The sequence below is a fragment of the Solanum dulcamara genome, chromosome 12 (assembly GCF_947179165.1).
Source record: "Solanum dulcamara chromosome 12, daSolDulc1.2, whole genome shotgun sequence".
In the NCBI taxonomy this organism is placed as follows: domain Eukaryota; kingdom Viridiplantae; phylum Streptophyta; class Magnoliopsida; order Solanales; family Solanaceae; genus Solanum; species Solanum dulcamara.
This window is the reverse complement of record NC_077248.1, coordinates 43,082,851-43,102,658: the sequence shown is the minus strand read 5'-3', so window position 1 is coordinate 43,102,658 and position 19,808 is coordinate 43,082,851.

The following is a 19,808-nucleotide window of genomic DNA, read 5'->3' as shown; positions in this document are numbered from 1 at the left end:
CTGCCCAATTATCTAGAAATAAGCTACTAACGTCAAAGTACGTTTTATGCCTTTTCGTAGCTTAACCATAGTCTTAATGTCTTAATATAGATTGAGATATTTTGGACAACGTATACATATCGAATTATGGATTAGGCGTCAAAGGTATGTAAAGTTGTCCCTTCTTTCTTTTGGCATGTCGTAGATTTAAGTGATGAATGATATGAGCTTGGGGTAATTCTATTCATAAGTTCCGAGTGTGATTCACGATCCTATTCACTTTTTGATGTTAGAACTCCTATGGTAATTGAGCAATTGCCCCTCGAATCCTCTATACGTTGAATAGTAGCTGATGTATAAAAGTTTCTATTCTTACAGACTCTATAATGATTAATTTCCTTAACTTTCAATAGTTGTTTCGCATTATCTTGATAGATGACATATGATTCCTGAGGCTCTATTTGATATAGTTCATATTGATATACAAAGAGTGCTTAATATGACTATTGCCTTGACATTCGAGTGTTAGTTATTCTACTGATTCCATTGAGTCTCAAATGGTGATCTGATTGTGTATGGGTGCTCATGATATTCTACTCATGCATGCCTCAATATATCTTTCACCGAGTCCTGGGCCGGGTATGTTATTGTGCATAGTGTAATGACTTTAATCACCGAGTCTCTTACTAGAGAGACGGATATGGTATATGATGATATGATGATATGATAGTGGCACCGAGTCCCATAATAGGGCTGATACGATATATGATAATGATATGCATGATTTTATTTCATAAGACGCAAGTACAGTGCTTTCTTGATTATCATACTTGTCTCCTGGAATCTCTACTTCAGTATGATCATTCTTATTATATTACATGTTTTACATAATCAGTACATATCTCATACTGACCCTTTTCTTGGGGGGCGGGGGGGGGGGGGGCTGTATTTCATGCCCGCAGGTGCAGATAGTTGCTTTGGTGATCTGCTAGCTTAGGACTCCTATTCAGCTGTCTTGGAGTGCTCCATTGTCCCATACCCTAGACTTTTGGTATAGATCCTTTTGATGGGTATATATATATTTATCCAGGGATATGGCAGGGTCCTGTCCCATCATATGTTACTTTTGATACTCTTAGAGATCTGTAGACATACATGTGGGTTATGTACAGATGTTGTTTGGCTGTGTTAGCATGACTTATTTTGGGACATTCCCGTATGTAGCGGCAGCCTTGTTGGCTTACGTGTATATATATATATATATTGGGATATTGCATGTAGTGGCAGCCTTATCGGCTTATGTATATGTTTGGGGATGTTCCTGTATGTTATACCAGCCTTTTCGGCTCATATATTATGATATTTGATTGATTATAACTCCTCAAGCGACAGGTTACCTTGATACATATATGTGACGTTTTGAGATAATGTTACGTTTTCACAAAGCCTCCATATTGTGTTTAGTTTCAGTTTGATGATATCTAACAAATATGTATATGAGTGTCCAGCTCGGGCACTAGTCATGGCCTACGGGGTTGGGTCGTGACATAGAGGTAAGTCTATCCTTCAACTCTTAGAAGCTTTTCTCACATGCCTCGGACCATTGAAACTTCACCTTCTTTTGGTTCAAAGTCGTCAAGTAAGATGCAATGGAAGAGAAACCTTCCACAAACCGTCTATAATAACTAGCTAAACCCAAGAAACTCTGAATATCAGCAAGATTCAATGATTTGGGCCAATTCTTAACCGCCTCGATCTTCTTTAGGTCAACCATAATTCCTTCTCCAGAAATAATATGACCAAAGAATGCAACTGACCTTAAATAAAAATAACATTCTCTAAACTTTGTATACAACTAACAGTCCTTGAGAATTTGCAACACAATTCTCAAATGATCGGTATGATTTTTCTCACTTCAAAAATAGATCAAAATATCATCAATGAAGAAGATCACAAATATATCTAAATATTTTTTGAACACCCTGTTCCTCAAATCCATAAAAGTTGCAGGGGCATTCGTTAGTCCAAAAGACATAACCAAAAATTCAATTGACCATACTGAGTTCTAAAAGTCGTCTTTGGAATGTCACATTCTCTCACTCGGAGTTGATGATAACCCGATCGGAGATCAATCTTTGAAAAGTAGATTGCTCCTTAAAGTTTATCAAACAAATCATCAATCTTTGGAATGGAATACTTATTCTTAATTGTGACCTTGTTCAACTGTTGATAGTCGATGCACATTCGAAAAGAACCATCCTTATTTATGACAAAGAGAAACGGAGCACCCCCATGGAGATATACTCAATCTTATGAAATTCTTATCTAGAAAATTCTTCAACTTATCCTTTCAATCCTTCAATTATGTTAGATCCATTCAATAAGAAAGAATAGAGATAGGTTGCGTATCAGGTATTATATCAATACCAAAGTCTATTTCCCTTTCGGAAGGAATACTCAAGTGATCTTTGGGGAAAACTTTTGAAAATTCATTTACCACTGAAACTAACTCAAGAGTAGGAGTCTCAGAGTTGGTATCTCTAACTCAAACTAGATGGTAGATGCAACCTTTGGAAATCATTTTCTGATCTTTAAGGCATGAGATGAATTGACCCTTAAACACGGAATTACTATATTTTCATTCTAGAACGGGCTCATTTGGAACTTGAGACTTAACCACTCGAGTTCTACAACATATAGAGGGATAACATGCATGAAGCCAATCCATACCAAGAATAATGTCACGACCTAAAATGGGCCGCGAGTGGCACCCACCCTTAACCTCCTAGGTGGGAGAACCAATGATAAAAACCCTAACTTATAAAATATAACAACAACGCGGAAGCTCAAACTTATAAAGTAAGAATTAACAATCCACAAGAGTTTACTCCATAACGTTCCCCAAAATCTGAAAGTCATCACATGAAGGACATCTAAATTCTAAAACTAAGTCTGGAAATATCAAGCACCAGAATAAACAAATAACAAAATGTGTCCAAAAACTAAAGACACCATGCCATAACTGAGAGAATCCATCATGAGCTAGAAGGATAGTTCACCCTGAAATCCGATGAACTAGAGACTGACTAGAGCTGAGATCGAGTCGAAGTCGGTGGAACACTAGCTGCACCCCACAAAATAAAACAAGAAAAGATACAAGTAGGGGTCAGTACAGGACAACATGTACTAAGTAGGTATCATCAGCTGACTCAAAATAGGAATCAATATGCAATAAGTAATAGCGGAAAATCAACCATAACACTTAACAGGTGGCAACCAACAAGATCAAGATCAAGTGACAACACAATGAACAATTTCATAACCAATCAACAATATTAAGATCACACATGAGGACTCAAGCCTCCATATAACACCCTTTCGGAAAATGAGTTATTGGAGATTGGGTATTATTAAGTTATTTTAATTTATTTTCCTTTAATATTACTGTGCTGGAATGTGACACCCGATCCAAATATACCTTGTTGGAGCGTGACACCCGATCCAAATATACCACGTCGGAACGTGACACTCGATCCAAATATACCATGTCGGAACGTGACACCCGATCCAAATATACCGTGTCGGAACATGACACCCGATCCAAATATAATTAATTTATCATTCTTCATGATTACATTCCACTTCATTAACAATATTTCATCAAGCCTTCTTTATTCAAGACACCATTTTTGATAGGGCAAGTTCAATATTATGGATTTCATGGCCTCGGGATTTTAGACCAATCACAATAACATATCAACCATCTAAACCACAACAATTAAATGCGTAGTAAATTTCACACATTACTCAATGAATATCAATCACTATTAAGAGTCTATCTATGATATAGAATAAAAACCATAACCTACCTCAATCGAAGAACCAAAATCAAGCAAAATCCAGCCGATCCTTACCCTTCCAAGTGATAAAAAGTACAGCTAATTCACCAATGAGTTCCCTTTCTTCAATGCCTCACGTTTCCAATCTATCAAGTATACAAAATTCGTAAGTACACGAATTCATAGACACCAATATTATATATCTATTTAACCTAGACCCAACAACTCACCCAAATCTAAAATCAAGTTTCCAAGTCTTGATGCATATTAATAATCAAATCTTACATTTTCTAAATTTTCATGCCTTGGGTTAAGTCTTAATTCCTCCAAGTAACATAAATCTAATGATATTTATATAATATAATACATTTATATTTAATTATCTATTTCAATATATCAAAACTTGAATCATAATACCATAATCATAAGGAAATCTCCCAATCCAAACCAAATCACGCCGCCAGTGACCTTTGATATTGAAGTCAATATACAGGTTGCCTACATAAAAAAAATATCACAAATAATATCCCCGGTGATTGGTTTCCCTTTCCTTTAGAAATTATATACTAATAGTAATGATATAACCCTTCCATTCAATACATACATGTACTAACTAAAGCAAAATCAGTTTAAATTTTTACCTTTTCATGTTCCGACGCCGCAGGTGTGGATCTCGCCATTCTCTTCTTTTCTAATTAATTAGGTATTAAAGATTACAACCCCACTAATTGATTTTAATAAATATGGAATAAGTGGTATAAGATATTAAATATATTATCACTTTAGCCTATTAATTAATTAAGTTATCTAAATTTACCCCTCAATTAAATAACCATAGTTATCGAATAGTCCAAAATACCCAATTAAGAATTTATGGGATGAGTCTTTTATGAAATAAAAAGCCATATTACTCAAAATGACTTAATGGGTCATTACAACAGATACCAATTTACCCACCATTCATCCCCGAACGGTCAAGAGAAGAGCAAGGATAGAAAAGGGTACCTGACTCAACGAACAAATGCAGATATCTTACACGCATATCAGCCTCAATCTCCCAAGTGGACTCCTCAACCGGACAATTCTTCCATTAGACCTTCACAGACGCAATCTCCCTTGACCTCAACTTACAGACCTCCCTATCAAGAATTGCTATAGGCTCCTCCTTGTAAGACAAATTCTCATCAAACAAGACCGAATCCCAACAAATAATATAGTTTCCATCACCATGATATTTCTTTAGCCTAGACACATGAAACACTGGGTGCACTCCAGATAAACCTAGAGGTAGAGCCAATTCATAGGCCACCTCTCCAATACGCTTAAGAACTTCAAACGACCCAATATACCTCAGACTGAGCTTACCTCGCTTACCGAATCTTACCACACCCTTCATGGGTGAAACCTTCAACAATACTTGCTCTCCCTCCATAAACTCCATGTCCCTGACCTTTCGGTCTGCATACTATTTCTGCCTGCTCTGAGCTGCTAGAAGCTTCTCCTGAATGAATTTCACCTTCTCTAGTGATTCCCTCAAAAGATCAGTTCCCCAGGGTCTCACCTCAAATGCATCAAATCAACCAATAGGAGACCTACATCTATTCTTATATAATGCTTCAAACGTAGCCATATCAATACTCAAGTGATAGCTATTATTGTACGAAAACTCCGCCAAAGGTAGGAACTGATCCCAATGACCGCCAAAATCTATCACGCATGCACGAAGCATATCCTTCAGCACTTGAATTATTCTCTCAGATTGCCTATCGATCTGAGGGTAAAATGCAGTACTAAGATCCAATCTAGTGCCTAACTCAGCATGCAAGGTCCTCTAAAAGTTAGAAGTAAATTTCCTACCTCTATCTGAAATGATAGAAACTGGAACTCCATGCAATCGAACAACCTCACGGATATAGAGTTTGGCTAACTTCTCAGCATCATAAGTTACCTTGACTGGAATGAAGTAAGCAGACTTAGTTAACCTATCAACATCACCCATATCGAATCAAACTTACCCAAGGTCTTTGAAAGGCCGACCATAAAATTCATTGCAATCCTTTCCCACTTCCATTCAGGAATGGGCATTTGTTGAAGTGTCCCTCCAGGCCTTTGGTGCTCATATTTTACCTGCTGACAATTTGGACAATGGGTAACAAAATCAACAATGTCACGCTTCATTCTGCTCCACCAATAATGTTGTCTCAGATCGCGATACATCTTGGTTGCACTAGGATGTATAGAGTACTTTGAACTGTGAGCCTTTGCAAGAATAGTCTGAATTAAGTTATTAATACAGGGCATACATACCCGCCCTTTAGTCCTTAAGACACCTTCCTCATCGATGACAGCCTCTTTAGCCTCTCCCTGTAAGACCATATCACAAATCCGGCTCAGCTTCTCATCCTCAAATTGTTTTTCTTTAATCTTTTCAAGGAAAGAAGATCTTGCCCCCACACAGGCCAAGAATCCTCTTTTCTCAGTGACTTCTAACCTCATAAAGTCATTAGCTAGAGTTTGAATCTCTCTAGCCAATGGACGTCTGAAAACCTGCAAATGAGCTAAACTTTCCATGCTCCCTGCTTTTTTTCTCAAGGCATCAGCCACTACATTAGCTTTTCTCAGGTGATAAAGGATAACGATATCATAGTCCTTTAGTAACTCCATCCACCTTCTCTATCTCAAATTCAAGTCTCTCTGAGTGAACACATGTTGTAAATTGCGATGATCTGTATACACTTCATATTTTACCCCATATAGATAATGTCTCTACTGCTTTAATGCAAATACAACCGCAGCCAACTCCAAATTGTGAGTGGGGTGATTACGTTCATGCACCTTTAATTGCCTTGAAGCATAGGTAATTACATTTTTCTCTTGCATTAGAACTGCGCCTAAACCGGAATATGATGCATCACAATAAACAATGAAATTCTTATCTTCTACTGGCAGGGCAAGAATCGGTGCAGTAGTCAATAAGGTCTTGAGTTTCAAAAAACTCTCTTCACACTCGTCTGACCACATAAATGGAACTTTCTGCTCGGTTAGCTGGGAAGCAATGGAAGCAAATCCCTTGATGAACCGACGGTAGTAGCTAGCCAAACCAATAAAGCTCCTTACCTCTGAGACATTAGTGGGTCTTGCCCAACTCTTCACTGCTTCAATCTTCTAGGGATCCACCATCACTCCCTCCTTAGAAACCACGTGCCCTAAGAAAGACACTGAATCAAGCCAGAACTCACACTTGGAGAATTTGGCATATAGCCTTTTCTCCCTTAACAATCCCAGAACAATTCTCAGGTGCTCTTCATGTTCTTTTCTGCTCTTTGAGTAGATCAATACATCATCATTAAAAACAATAACAAAGAGGTCTGAATATGTCTTAAAGATATCATTCACCAGACTCATGAAAGCAGCAGACGCATTTGTAAGCCCAAAAGACATTACCAAGAATTTATAGTGTCCATATCTGATTCGAAAAGCAGTCTTCGGTATATCTGCTGCCCGTATTTTCAGCTGATGGTAACCTGACCTCAAATCAATTTTTGAAAAAACACAAGCACCCTCCAACTGATCGAATAAGTCATCAATGTGAGGAAGGGGATACCTATTTTTTAATAGTCACCTTGTTCAGCTACCTATAGTCTATGCACATACGAAGGCTACCATCTTTCTTCTTCACAAATAAAACTGGAGCACCCCAAGGAGAGGCACTCGGTCTAATAAAACCTTTACCCAACAACTCCTGAAGTTGGGCCTTCAACTCCCTCAACTCAGTTGGGGCCATTCTATAAGGTGGAATAGAAATAGGGCGAGTACCGAGCTCTAGATCGATACAAAAATCTATATCCCTATCAGGTGGCATACCAGGCAAGTCTGTGGGGAAAATATCTATAAACTCACACACTATCGAAATAGACTCAATCAATGGTACTTTAGAACTATCATCCCTGAGATGTGCTAGAAAGGCTAAACCCCCCTTACTCACCAACCTTTTAGCATGAAGAAAAGATATAATTCGAACTGGGGCGGGAAGATAGTCATCCTCCTACACCAACTGATCCATCCCAGGCTTGGCTAATGCCACAGTCTTAGCATTGAAGTCTAAGATAGCAAAATTTGGAGAGAGCCAAGTCATACCCAAGATTACATTAAAGTCAACTATCTCCAGAATAATCAAATCTACATAAGTTCTGCTCTCCACAAAAGTCACAAGGCAAGACCTATACACTTTTTCAACTAGCACAGACTTACCAACAGTAATAGAAACACGAATAGACATGTTAAGTAAGTCACAATATAAATCGAGTCCATCAGCAAATGCGGAAGATACATAAGAAAATATAGATCCAGGATCAAACAATACGAAATCCAAGTTATCGCAGACCAGAAGAGTACATGTGATAATAGCATCGACTGTCTCTGCCTCTGACCTCCCAAGGAAAGCATAACAATGGGCTCTGTTGCGAACCTATCTGGCTTCACCCTCTCCACCTCTATCACAAAATCAACCACTTCCAAAGGTCTAACCTAATTTTATTTGCACGTTCTTACTAAAATCTTCGATTGCCTTTACCCAAGTTTACTTATTGGGTCTTCCTGTACCCATAATTCTATCGTTCCTATATCGATCCACTCTCTTAGAGCTTACAATAAAGTCATCGATCCTTATTTAGAATATTTGAAATATAGTTAACAACCTAAATGCATTAATCGTATCTAAGATATACCCCTAGAACACATTATACCTATCGAATAACTACAAAACATTACCAAATTCGACCCATTTTGTCTCTATTCCAAGCGATATATATTTTTTCGTAGGTTAGGTCGCTAGTAGAAGTAACACAATCCATAATCTAACCAAGTAAGCATCGATATCATTATAGTAGTCATATCCTGACCCTCTTTGATATACACTCAATCTATAAAACTGCAGTAGAGATTCTGACCACAATCCTTTCACAAAGTGGCAAAATCCGCTCTTCTGGACTGAAGTAAAGTTGCATATTTGGATAAGGCACGAAAACTGGTCTCACAGGCTACAATAAATATATTTCCTTGCTCTATATTTTGGAACTCATCTCCCCTCTTGTCCCTCTAGGTCCAGGGGATAAACATTTCTATGAAGAAATCAGAAAACGTTGCCTAGCTGCCTGATCTCTGCCCCTAGTGGGCTTTCTCCTGCGACCTCTATCATGATCTCTCATCACTAACCCCCTCTAGCTACAACCCTAATGGCTGGCTCAGGCGATGCTATTATTTTAGTTCTGAACATTTGCGAAAATAGAGTGAAGAACGTCAGATACCAATTTGTATCACCTAGATACCAATTGGATTCAAGTAATAGCACAAAAGAAAAAAGGAATGGAGTTTTTCTAAATTCTCGTAGCCTCTCGAAGAAAAGTAAAGGTGTTCTCGTACCATTTTGTAAGACTCTACTAGACCTGTCCTTATGTGATGAGATCACCGAACCTAAAGCTATGATACCAAGTTTGTCACGACCTAAAATGGGCCGCGAGTGGCATCCATTCTTAACCTCCTAGGTGGGAGAACCAATGATACAAACCCCAACTTATAAAATATAACAACAATGCGGAATCTCAAACTTATAAAGTAAGAATTAACAATCCACAAGAGTTTACTACATAACGTTCCCCAAAATCTGAAAGTCATCACATGAAGAACATCTAAATTCAAAAACTAAGTCTGGAAATATCAAGCACCAGAATAAATAAATAACAAAATATGTCCGAAAACTAAAGACACCATGCCATAACTGAGAGAATCCATCACGAGCTAGAAGGATAGCTCACCCTGAAATCCAATGAACTAGAGACTGACTAGAGCTGAGGTTGAGTCGAAGTCGGTGGAACACTCGCTGCACCCCACAAAATAAAATAAGAAAAGATACAAGTAGGGGTCAGTACAGGACATCATGTACAGAGTAGGTATCATCGGCCGACTCAAAATAGGAATCAATATGCAATAAGTAATAGCAGAAAATAAACCGTAACACTTAACAGGTGGCAACCAACAAGATCAAGATCAAGTGACAACACAATGAACAATTTCATAACCAATCAACAATATTAAGATCACACATGAGGACTCAAGCCTCCATATCACACCCTTTTGGAAAATGAGTTATTGGAGATTGGGTAGTATTAAGTCATTTTAATTTATTTTCCTTTAATATTACTGTGCCGGAACGTGACACCGATCCAAATATAACGTGACACCCGATCTAAATATACCATGTCGGAATGTAACACTCGATCCAAATATACCATGTCGGAATGTGACACCCGATCCAAATATACCATGTCGGAACGTGACACCCGATCTAAATATAATTAATTTATCATTCTTCATGATTACATTCCACTTCATTAACAATATTTCATCAAGCCTTCTTTATTCAAGACACCATTTTTGATAGGGCAAGTTCAAGATTATGGATTTCATGGCCTCGGGATTTCAGACCAATCAAAACAACATATCAACCATCTAAACCACAAAAATTAAATGAGTAGTAAACTTCACACATTACTCAATGAATATCAATCACTATTAAGAGTCTATCTATGATATAGAATAAAAACCATAACCTACCTCAATCGAAGAACCAAAATCAAGCAAGCTTATTCACCAATGAGTTTCCTTTCTTCAATGCCTCACGTTTCCAATCTATCAAGTATACAAAATTCGTAAGTACACGAATTCGTAGACACCAATATTATATATCTATTTAACCTAGACCCAACAACTCACCCAAATCTAAAATCAAGTTTCCAATTCTTGATGCATATTAATAATCAAATCTTACATTTTCTAAATTTTCATGCCTAGGGTTAAGTCTTAATTCCTCCAAGTAACATAAATCTAATGATATTTATATAATATAATACATTTAGTATTTAATTATCTATTTCAATATATCAAAACTTGAATCATAATACCATAACCATAAGGAAATCTCCCAATCCGAACTAAATCACGCCGCCAGTGACCTTTTATATTGAAGTCAATATACAGGTTGCCTACATAAAAAAAAATATCACAACTAACATCCCCAGTGATTGGTTCCCCTTTCCTTTAGAAATTATATACTAATAGTAATGATATGACCCTTCCATTCAATACATACATGTACTAACTAAAGCAAAATCATTTTAAATTTTTACCTTTTCATGTTCCGACGCCGCAAGTGTGGTTCTCGCCATTCTCCTCTTTTCTAATTAATTAGGTATTAAAAATTACAATCCCACTAACTGATTTTAATAAATATGGAATAAGTGGTATAAGATATTAAATATATTACCACTTTAGCCCATTAATTAATTATGTTATCTAAATTCACCCCTTAATTAAATAACCATAGTTATCGAATAGTCCAAAATAACCAATTAAGAATTTATGGGATGAGTCTTTTATGAAATAAAAAGCCCTAGTACTCAAAATGACTTAATGGGTCATTACAAATAATATCAAAATCGGTCATATCAAGCTCTACTATATCAAAAGAGGTAACTTTATGGAAAATTAGAACTTGGCAATTTCGATAGACTCTTTTACCCATTATCAACTCACCTACGGGAGTATGAATGAAAACAAAGGCTCCATCAATATTTCGGGGCTAACGTCAAATCTCATTGCCATATAAGGAGTAATAAATGACAAATTTTCACCCGGATCAAGCAATGTATAAACAACAAATTTAAACACCCGTAACATACCCATGACTACATCGGGAGTCTCATCCACATCTTGCCTAGTATGAAGAGCATAAAATCGAATGTTGTGTCGACCACCTTTATGTTGAGTTTGGACAACTTATTGCACTTGGCCTCCTTTGGTATACTTGTCCTTGATGATGACTTTCTCTACCCTTGTTGGCAACATGAGGGCACTTGGATTGCCTATGGCTCATCTTTCCAGATCCATAGCAAGAACCCGTGCCCATTAAACATCTCTCTCTATGATTCTTCCTACACTTTGCACACTTGAAAAATGAAAAGCTACTAGTATTTACACCTCCTCCTTGAACCTTAGGGTATGATACCCTATCCTTATTAACCTTCATTCCTAAACCTTGGACTTATTGAGCATGGCCACTACTACCACTGATCCTAGCATTGGATAACCCACCTTCAATTGAGCCCTCTTAGATACTCTCATTCTCATCTTTTTGAGTTTCTCTCCTTCAATTTGCACGGTAAAAGTCATAAGCTGAGATATGTCCATTTCTCTAACAAGCATGGAGGTACGATATTCCTTAGCAACCAAGTCGAACACCTCTATATGAATTGACACATTTGGGAAGGTGGATCAAGAACCAATAAAGGAGCATACTTGGATAGTTTGGTAAACTTAAGGGCATAGTCCCTTATACCCATATTGTATTGTCGAAGATTGATGAACTCCAACACCTTGGCTTCCCTTAGCTCAATAGGGAAAAAATGATCAAGGAAAGAAATTTTGAAGGCTTATCAATCAATAGGTACTTCAGCTATCCTCTCTATCTTACATTGAGTACACCAAACTTGAGCAACATTCTTGAGCTGGTAAGCCGCCAACTCTGCTATCTCTTCCGAAGTCTCCCCTATAATACTCACTATCTTATAGACCTCATCGATGAACTCTTAAGGATCCTCATCAAATTTTAACTGTGGAACTCAGGAGGGTTCATCCTTGAAAACTCCTTCACTCTAAAAGTTGAAGAGAGAACATTAGGAGGAGCTACAACCCCTTGGTTGGCCACCACTTGGGCTAGTATAGTGATAGTGCTCCGGAACCCCCTTTTAGTAACTTGATTAGGTAGGGGACCATTGTCTTGAGAGACCGAAGGAACTTGGTACTCATTAGCATTTGTCACAACCCAACCCCGTGGGCTGTGACTAATTCCCGAACTGGACACTCGTATACACACCTATTGCCTATAATCAATCAGCACCTAAACATGATATGAGACTTAAGGAAATAGAATATCATCTCGAAACTGTCCTATATTTTTATAATAACGCAACCTGTCTCCTAAGGAGTTACTACATCAAAGATAACATAGTACGTAAGCCAACAAGGTTGTCAGTACATGTAGGAACATTCCAGTATATACATATACGCAAGCCAACATGGCTGCCACTACATACCATATTCCTAAAATATACATATACATAGGCAAGCCAACAAGGCTGCCACCACAAATGGGAACATCCCAAAATATAAGTCATTGTTGGAAAACGTCTATATACAACTCACATATATGTCTATAGGCCTCTAAGAGTATTAACAATAATATATGATGGGACAGATCCCCGCCATACCCATAGATAAACAAATATATACATCAAAAGGGTCGATACCAAAAGTCTAGGCTCTGAGATAATGGAGCACTCCAAAATAGTTGAATGGAAATTCTAAGCTGGTGGATCTCTGAAATGAGTATATGTACTTACGGACATGAAAAGTATCCCCTCAAAGAGAGGGGTCAGTATGACGTATGTACTGAGTATAAAGCATAAAATACCATAAAGGAGGTCACATCTGAAGTAGAGATTCAGGAGACAAGTATAATAATCCAGAAATCACTATACATGTGCCTTATGAAATAAAATCATGCATGATTATATCATATATCATATTTGGGATATTATGGACTCGGTGAATCTATCATATATATGTATCAGATTCGGCCCATCATGGGACTCGACGCCATCATCACACCATCATGTCATCATATCATATCATCATATACATATATATATATATATACTATACCCGGCCCTCTAGTAAGAGACTCAGTGAACAATGCAACAAAACTATGCACGAATACATACCCGGCCTGAAAGTCGATGAAAGATATAATAACAGTATGCACAAGAAGAGTAGTGAGTAACCACATGTAATTAAATCATCATCTGAGACTCGATGAACAAGTAGACTAGCAATCATTCGAGTGTCAAGCGATAGTCATAATAAGTACTCTTGATATATCATTATGAACTATATAAAACGGGAGCCTCAGGAATCATAGACATGTATCAATATAATGTGAAATAACTTATGAAGTTAGAGACATTAGTCATTATATAGCCTTCCTTTTTTAAAAAAAATAGGAGCTTTTCATATCAATCACTATCCAATCATATAGAAGAGTTGAGGGCGGTAGCTCAATTTTTCCAAGAGTTCCAACATTAAGGACTGAATAAGAATCATGAATTATATCAAAATATAAATTATACTAAATTAGGATGGCTGGAATCATACACATGTATCAAGACATAATGATATAAGCTCTAGGAAATCAAGAACATTAGCCATCCTAGTGTATCTAAGAATATGAACTTCTTTGGCATTTATACATTCATCATCCGTTTGTTTCATATGGATCATGCCAAAAGAAAGAAAGGTTAGGTTTTACATACCTTTAGCATTTATCTGCACACAACATGTATATACCTCCCTATTGGGTCTCAACCTATATTAATACGTTAAGCAATATGGTTAGGCTATGGAAGGCATAAAACGTACTTCGTCGTTATTAGGTTATTTCTAGAAAAATAATTGGACAGCACCTCCCCTATAATGCTCATTTTCCTTGTCTCCAAATCAGAAATTCAACCACCAAGCAACATCAACAATCACACATTAAATTAACATATTAAAACTAGCCAAAACGAGATTTAAGAATATTCTGAACAACCCATATAACATTCAAGTTTCGATAATTATCAACATGACGACTACGATGCTATCGGATTATTCCTAATAGGTTGCAGCCACCACACCTTATGGAAATAATTTATAACAGTCCAATAATTAACCATATAATGCATAATCATAACTATACCTAATCCTTCAATTCAACAAAGCAGCCACACATTACAAGCAGCCCTTAAATCAATTACAACTTCAACTTGACATGTCAAATGCCTTTATTTTCGTTTAGTAATAAGCCACAATAACAACCATCACATTAATCGATATTAATCCACCATTTAGTTTAGAACATTCCCAATACAGTCCAAACGGAGATTTAACATTAACATATACAATCCTTTCACTTTTAACATATAATCTATGACAATAATAGCAACAACGACAATTAATACAATCTAATTCAAGTAACTCCAAATCTATTCATTTCAACACCAACACTAATTATGGAGTTTTCTTGCTTCTAATTCTATTTAATACAAATTAATCTCTTTATTATAATATTATTTGTAAGTTAAGGCAGCCCACATTCATAACATCCGACAACAATCTAAATTCACATACAACTACTACATCTTCAAGTTATCTTTAATAATCCACAATCGTAAAGTTCATTGAAATAACCCTACAACAGCCCAAACAACATACAACACAACATATATTCTTAAATATTATTAATTTTCCAAGTGCAACAAGAACAACAACAACCTATCAAAACAGCCCCTAACTAACAACATGATTATACTCGAAACCTTGCGAATACTTGAGGACACACCAAGAACACCACATACAATTTTATACCTTATTTTATACTAACTTTTCATCAAATTTTTGTGAGACATAGTAGCATCCATAAGACAATTATATCACCCTTTTTATATGCAAGTAAACTACATTATCATCAATATAATCTATACAACAGCCCATAACAAGTTTAGCTTCAACTTTAACCACTAAATACCTTCATTCTCATCATAAAATCAATAATGAGAACAATCAAAATACTAAGAAAAAGTAATTCGTCATTTCCTACACCAAAATAGCCCCCAACACGGATCAACAACACCTCAACATCAACACCCATAATTTCATACATTCATCAACTTATAAAAGTTAAATTGCCTCCAAGATGAGGAAAAAGAGATGAAGTCTTACCTTAGGTTATAGTGACACAACTTACTTGGAACTTGAGGTTTGGTTCATCAATGTTTTATTGCCCTAACAACTCCCTTCTTGCTTCCATAACCTTGAAGAATCACCACACTTGACCCCATAATTTCTTCCTCAAGCCAAGGCTTGACCGATTTCTCTTCTTCCCTATATTTCTCACTTCTTTCTTCATAGAATTATCTAGAGTTGGAAAACGTTTTGGTGCAGATTTTTTTTTGTCAAAGTCACATTGCTAGGGACCTTCTAAAGGGTTGAAACACTTGAAGAAAACTACTTTTAATCACCAAGATTGGAGCTTCTCCATCAACCATGGCCGAGCCTTTCTCTTGGTGAAGATGAGAGCTTCTCTCTTGGTGAAGAATGTTGTAGAGTTGGAGAATAATGAGGGCTGCAGATCTTTTTATATTTGCAGTAGATTTTTATAGTCTACTTAAAGACTATTTTTCTGCCCAAGGAGTCTTATTGTCCCCTACTAAAATATGGACCAATCGGAATTGGCCATGTGGCAGTGGGGGCCACTTTTCATCCCACTACTGCTTAATTCATCATAATTAATCCCAAATTCCCACTTAATAATCCGATGATGGTTAATTAATTCCTAATCTCAACTAATATCTTCTAATTAGAATTAAGAAATAAAGATTTTTACTTTGTGTCCGAAAATGATCCCATCTTTAACTTGAGTCAATTCTCTTCCGAATGACTCAACATATAAAAATACGGAATATAACAGTCCATTAGCTCACGAAAAGTCTAATGCATAAAATTACGGAATATAACAATTATCATGCTGTTTATGATATTTTTTGAGCCTACTTACAGTGATAAAGGGCGGCAGAGTGGTCCTACCACGTGTCCACCACGTGTCAGGCTCTCTATTTGTGGCTAGTGCCTTTGTTCAGTAAAACAGTTGATGGATATATCAAATAAATTCCCATGACCTATTTGGAAAGATAATCCAATTATCTACAACTTTCATTTTAGGAGTTTATCCAAATTCCTAAATAATGATGGGGTTATGATCTCCCTAAGTCAGATCACCCAAAAACGTAACTTAAAAATATCTTTTTGGAGGGCTTACACTTGGATTTAGATCAAGGGTCCTTCTTGAGTTATGTTTAACTTCACATATATTATCCATATAACTTATCATATGTACTTTTTATAAATATCCCATCATGTGGGACCCACCTCAGCTCACGGTTACGAGGGCTATATATTTTTTAACATATCATTCCAATCATATTGTACAAACTCCAAATATTATACTCATTCTATCCTCATGTTAGTACAGTAGAATTTCATTCTTTATACTTGTAATATTTTCTCCTCTTCGAGCTCACATTAAGCCACCTGTAGCCTTAGTAACACAAAATTTTCTAGGGTGTGACATCCTTCCCCCCTTTGGAACATTCATCCTCGAATGTTGAATTGATTCTGAATTCCCAATATTTTTCAAGTATTCTCTTATTTAATTATGTCCTTCACATACCTCATCCGTTTGTCGACTCGCTTTAGTTCACTATAACACATTCCAAGTCTTTACATTGTCATTCATGCAGTACTTCTTGTTTTTGTTGCTTCTCGAGGTAATAACTTTACGTCATTGTCTTTACTCTTTTCTCTACTTCACAGTTTATTGTCAGTTGTATTGCTCTTCCGCTAAAATCTTACTTTTTTCTTATGCTTCTCCTATTGTACTTCTCCTATAGTTATCCCCTCAAGGTATAGTTTCTTCTATCTTACTTCTAAATCTTTAAATAAGCTTTTTATAACGTGTAGACACCCCTAATCGGTTTAGACTTTAATATCCCTGGAGTACCGCATACCTCTGGTAATCTGTGAACCCTTCACAGGTTCTATGAGTAAAACAAAATTTCATAGGAGGTAATATTTTTGTACTCCAATATTCTTTGTTTACTTTGTTGCGACAGTCCATATTCCTGAATCTTCGGCATCATGTATCACTTTCTGACTTTCTCTTAAAATTCTTTAACTATCATTTTCTTTTACCTCTTGATCTCGATTTTTTGGGTTGGCTATCAATTAGAGCTAGGGTTCTTTTATATTATGACCTTAACGTTATCCAGTAACCAGTAACCCACTTTTTCTGATTGTCTTGGTTAAGTCATTTTGTAATTTCCTTTACCCTAATTAGCAATATTTTAGGCATATTATCTTGAGTCATTTCTCTATTTTTGACTCAAACTCTTCTATTGTCCCTTTACTCAAATTTGCTCTTAGTTCTCCTACCACACATCCTATTGTAATATTTACATAAATATGTGTAGGTGCTTAAATCAGTTCATAAGATACCTTAACGTCACTACGCTAATCTTTATGTAGATCCTATATTTTCTCTTACCTTTTTCAGTTGATATCAGGGCTCACCTATGACTTTTGCCCTCATTACTAATTATATCCTTGTAGTTTCATCGTAAACCATCTTATACTTTTCTTTGATGTATCTGAAATATTGCAATCACATTGTTGTTATTGAATTCTTATTCTTTTTATCAAGTAATCACTTGATCTCACCCTTAGCATACCAATATTCGTAGGTTGCATAACTATTCTTGTACAATTTGACCAAGTGCGTTCAATTCCAATCATAGTCTTTCCTTCTCCTAGCTTATTCTTCTCTACATATCTTATTGTACTAACACTCACTTGCTGTCTATTTTGTCATACTTGTTTCCCTTCTTTTACTTACCATTTAATTTTCTCATATTCTACCATAGGAGAGATTTCCTATTCTTTCTCCTTTGTTACTTGTATGTCACAATATCATTAGCCAATAACTCCGTTGCCAACATCTTAACATCTAATCTAGTATAGCCTTGCTATCCTTTGTAATATCTTTAAGTTACTCTTTACTATTCTTTTGTCGTATTCATCCTTTTTATAAGCATCAATCTTTTGATGTCATACTATCCAAGATTTTTACCAATAATTCTCAGTATTGTCTCAAATATCATCTTGGCTTCTATCCATTTATTGTTGGCTTTCAGATCTTACTAACTTGTTCCAGCATGGGTTCTCACTTGTTCCTCTAATAAGTTCACAATGCATCAGTTGTTTTGCAAATCTACAATCTTTGTCCTTTAAGGATCTCACTATTTTCTGAGGTAAAGTCACGTATACATAATACTCCTTTATGCCTCATGCGTTTTCACCGTTGTTGTGTACCCAACGCTAACGTCTTACTTGAAATCTTATCAATTTCATTACTACTTGACTTTTATTTTGAACTTTATCTATAGAACTTGATAAGTCATTCGTATTCGTTCTACATTTTCTTTTCCATTTCACACTAATCACATCGTATTCTTTAGTTACCTCCTTGTTAGGCTTTACTCATTTCTATAGAAATCCTTATGGTATTCACATTACATCACGTTCGTAATCCATCCTATAAATTAACACTTCTTAACCTTATTCACATTTCTTACTATGTTTTAATTACACTCCCTAGACTAGGAGTACCCAATCATTCACCCCTTCTGATCAATCCTATCCTTAATAGGTCACAAATTTATGTTTTCCTTTCACAAATTCCATCTCCAATTAGTTGGTTAAAAACTAATAAAATGTTATCATGAAGCATTCTCCAACCACCACCAGAAGGAAACTAGAATCCGATAAGCACCACAAGATTTCTTAGTGCTTGATTCATATGGTTTACCTCCAGGTTTATTCTTGAGTCGTGAATAAATTATCTAGTTCACAAACTAATTGTTGAGGGCTTTGTACTTTTCAAACAAAGTGAAACTTAATTACCGAATGTTTTTCCCTTCAACATAAGTTTTTTTAAGGCAAAATTATGGCTGAAAAGTATCTTGGTCTGTTCAAATGAATTTTAAACTTTACTGCTCATATAGGCTTTTTCCGAAATAAACTTTTCCAAGTTAGAATGGTGTCCCTTACAGATGACATGAAAGGTATCTCTTAACTATTTACTCCAACATAATAAATTTACCTTGTCGGTATCAACCTTCAAAACATATTATGAACTTATATCCCATTTTCTCTTTTTTTAATTTTTTTATTTTTGGGAAAATTTGGGTAGAGTTTCCTTTGTACTTCTTGCTATCTCAAAACTTG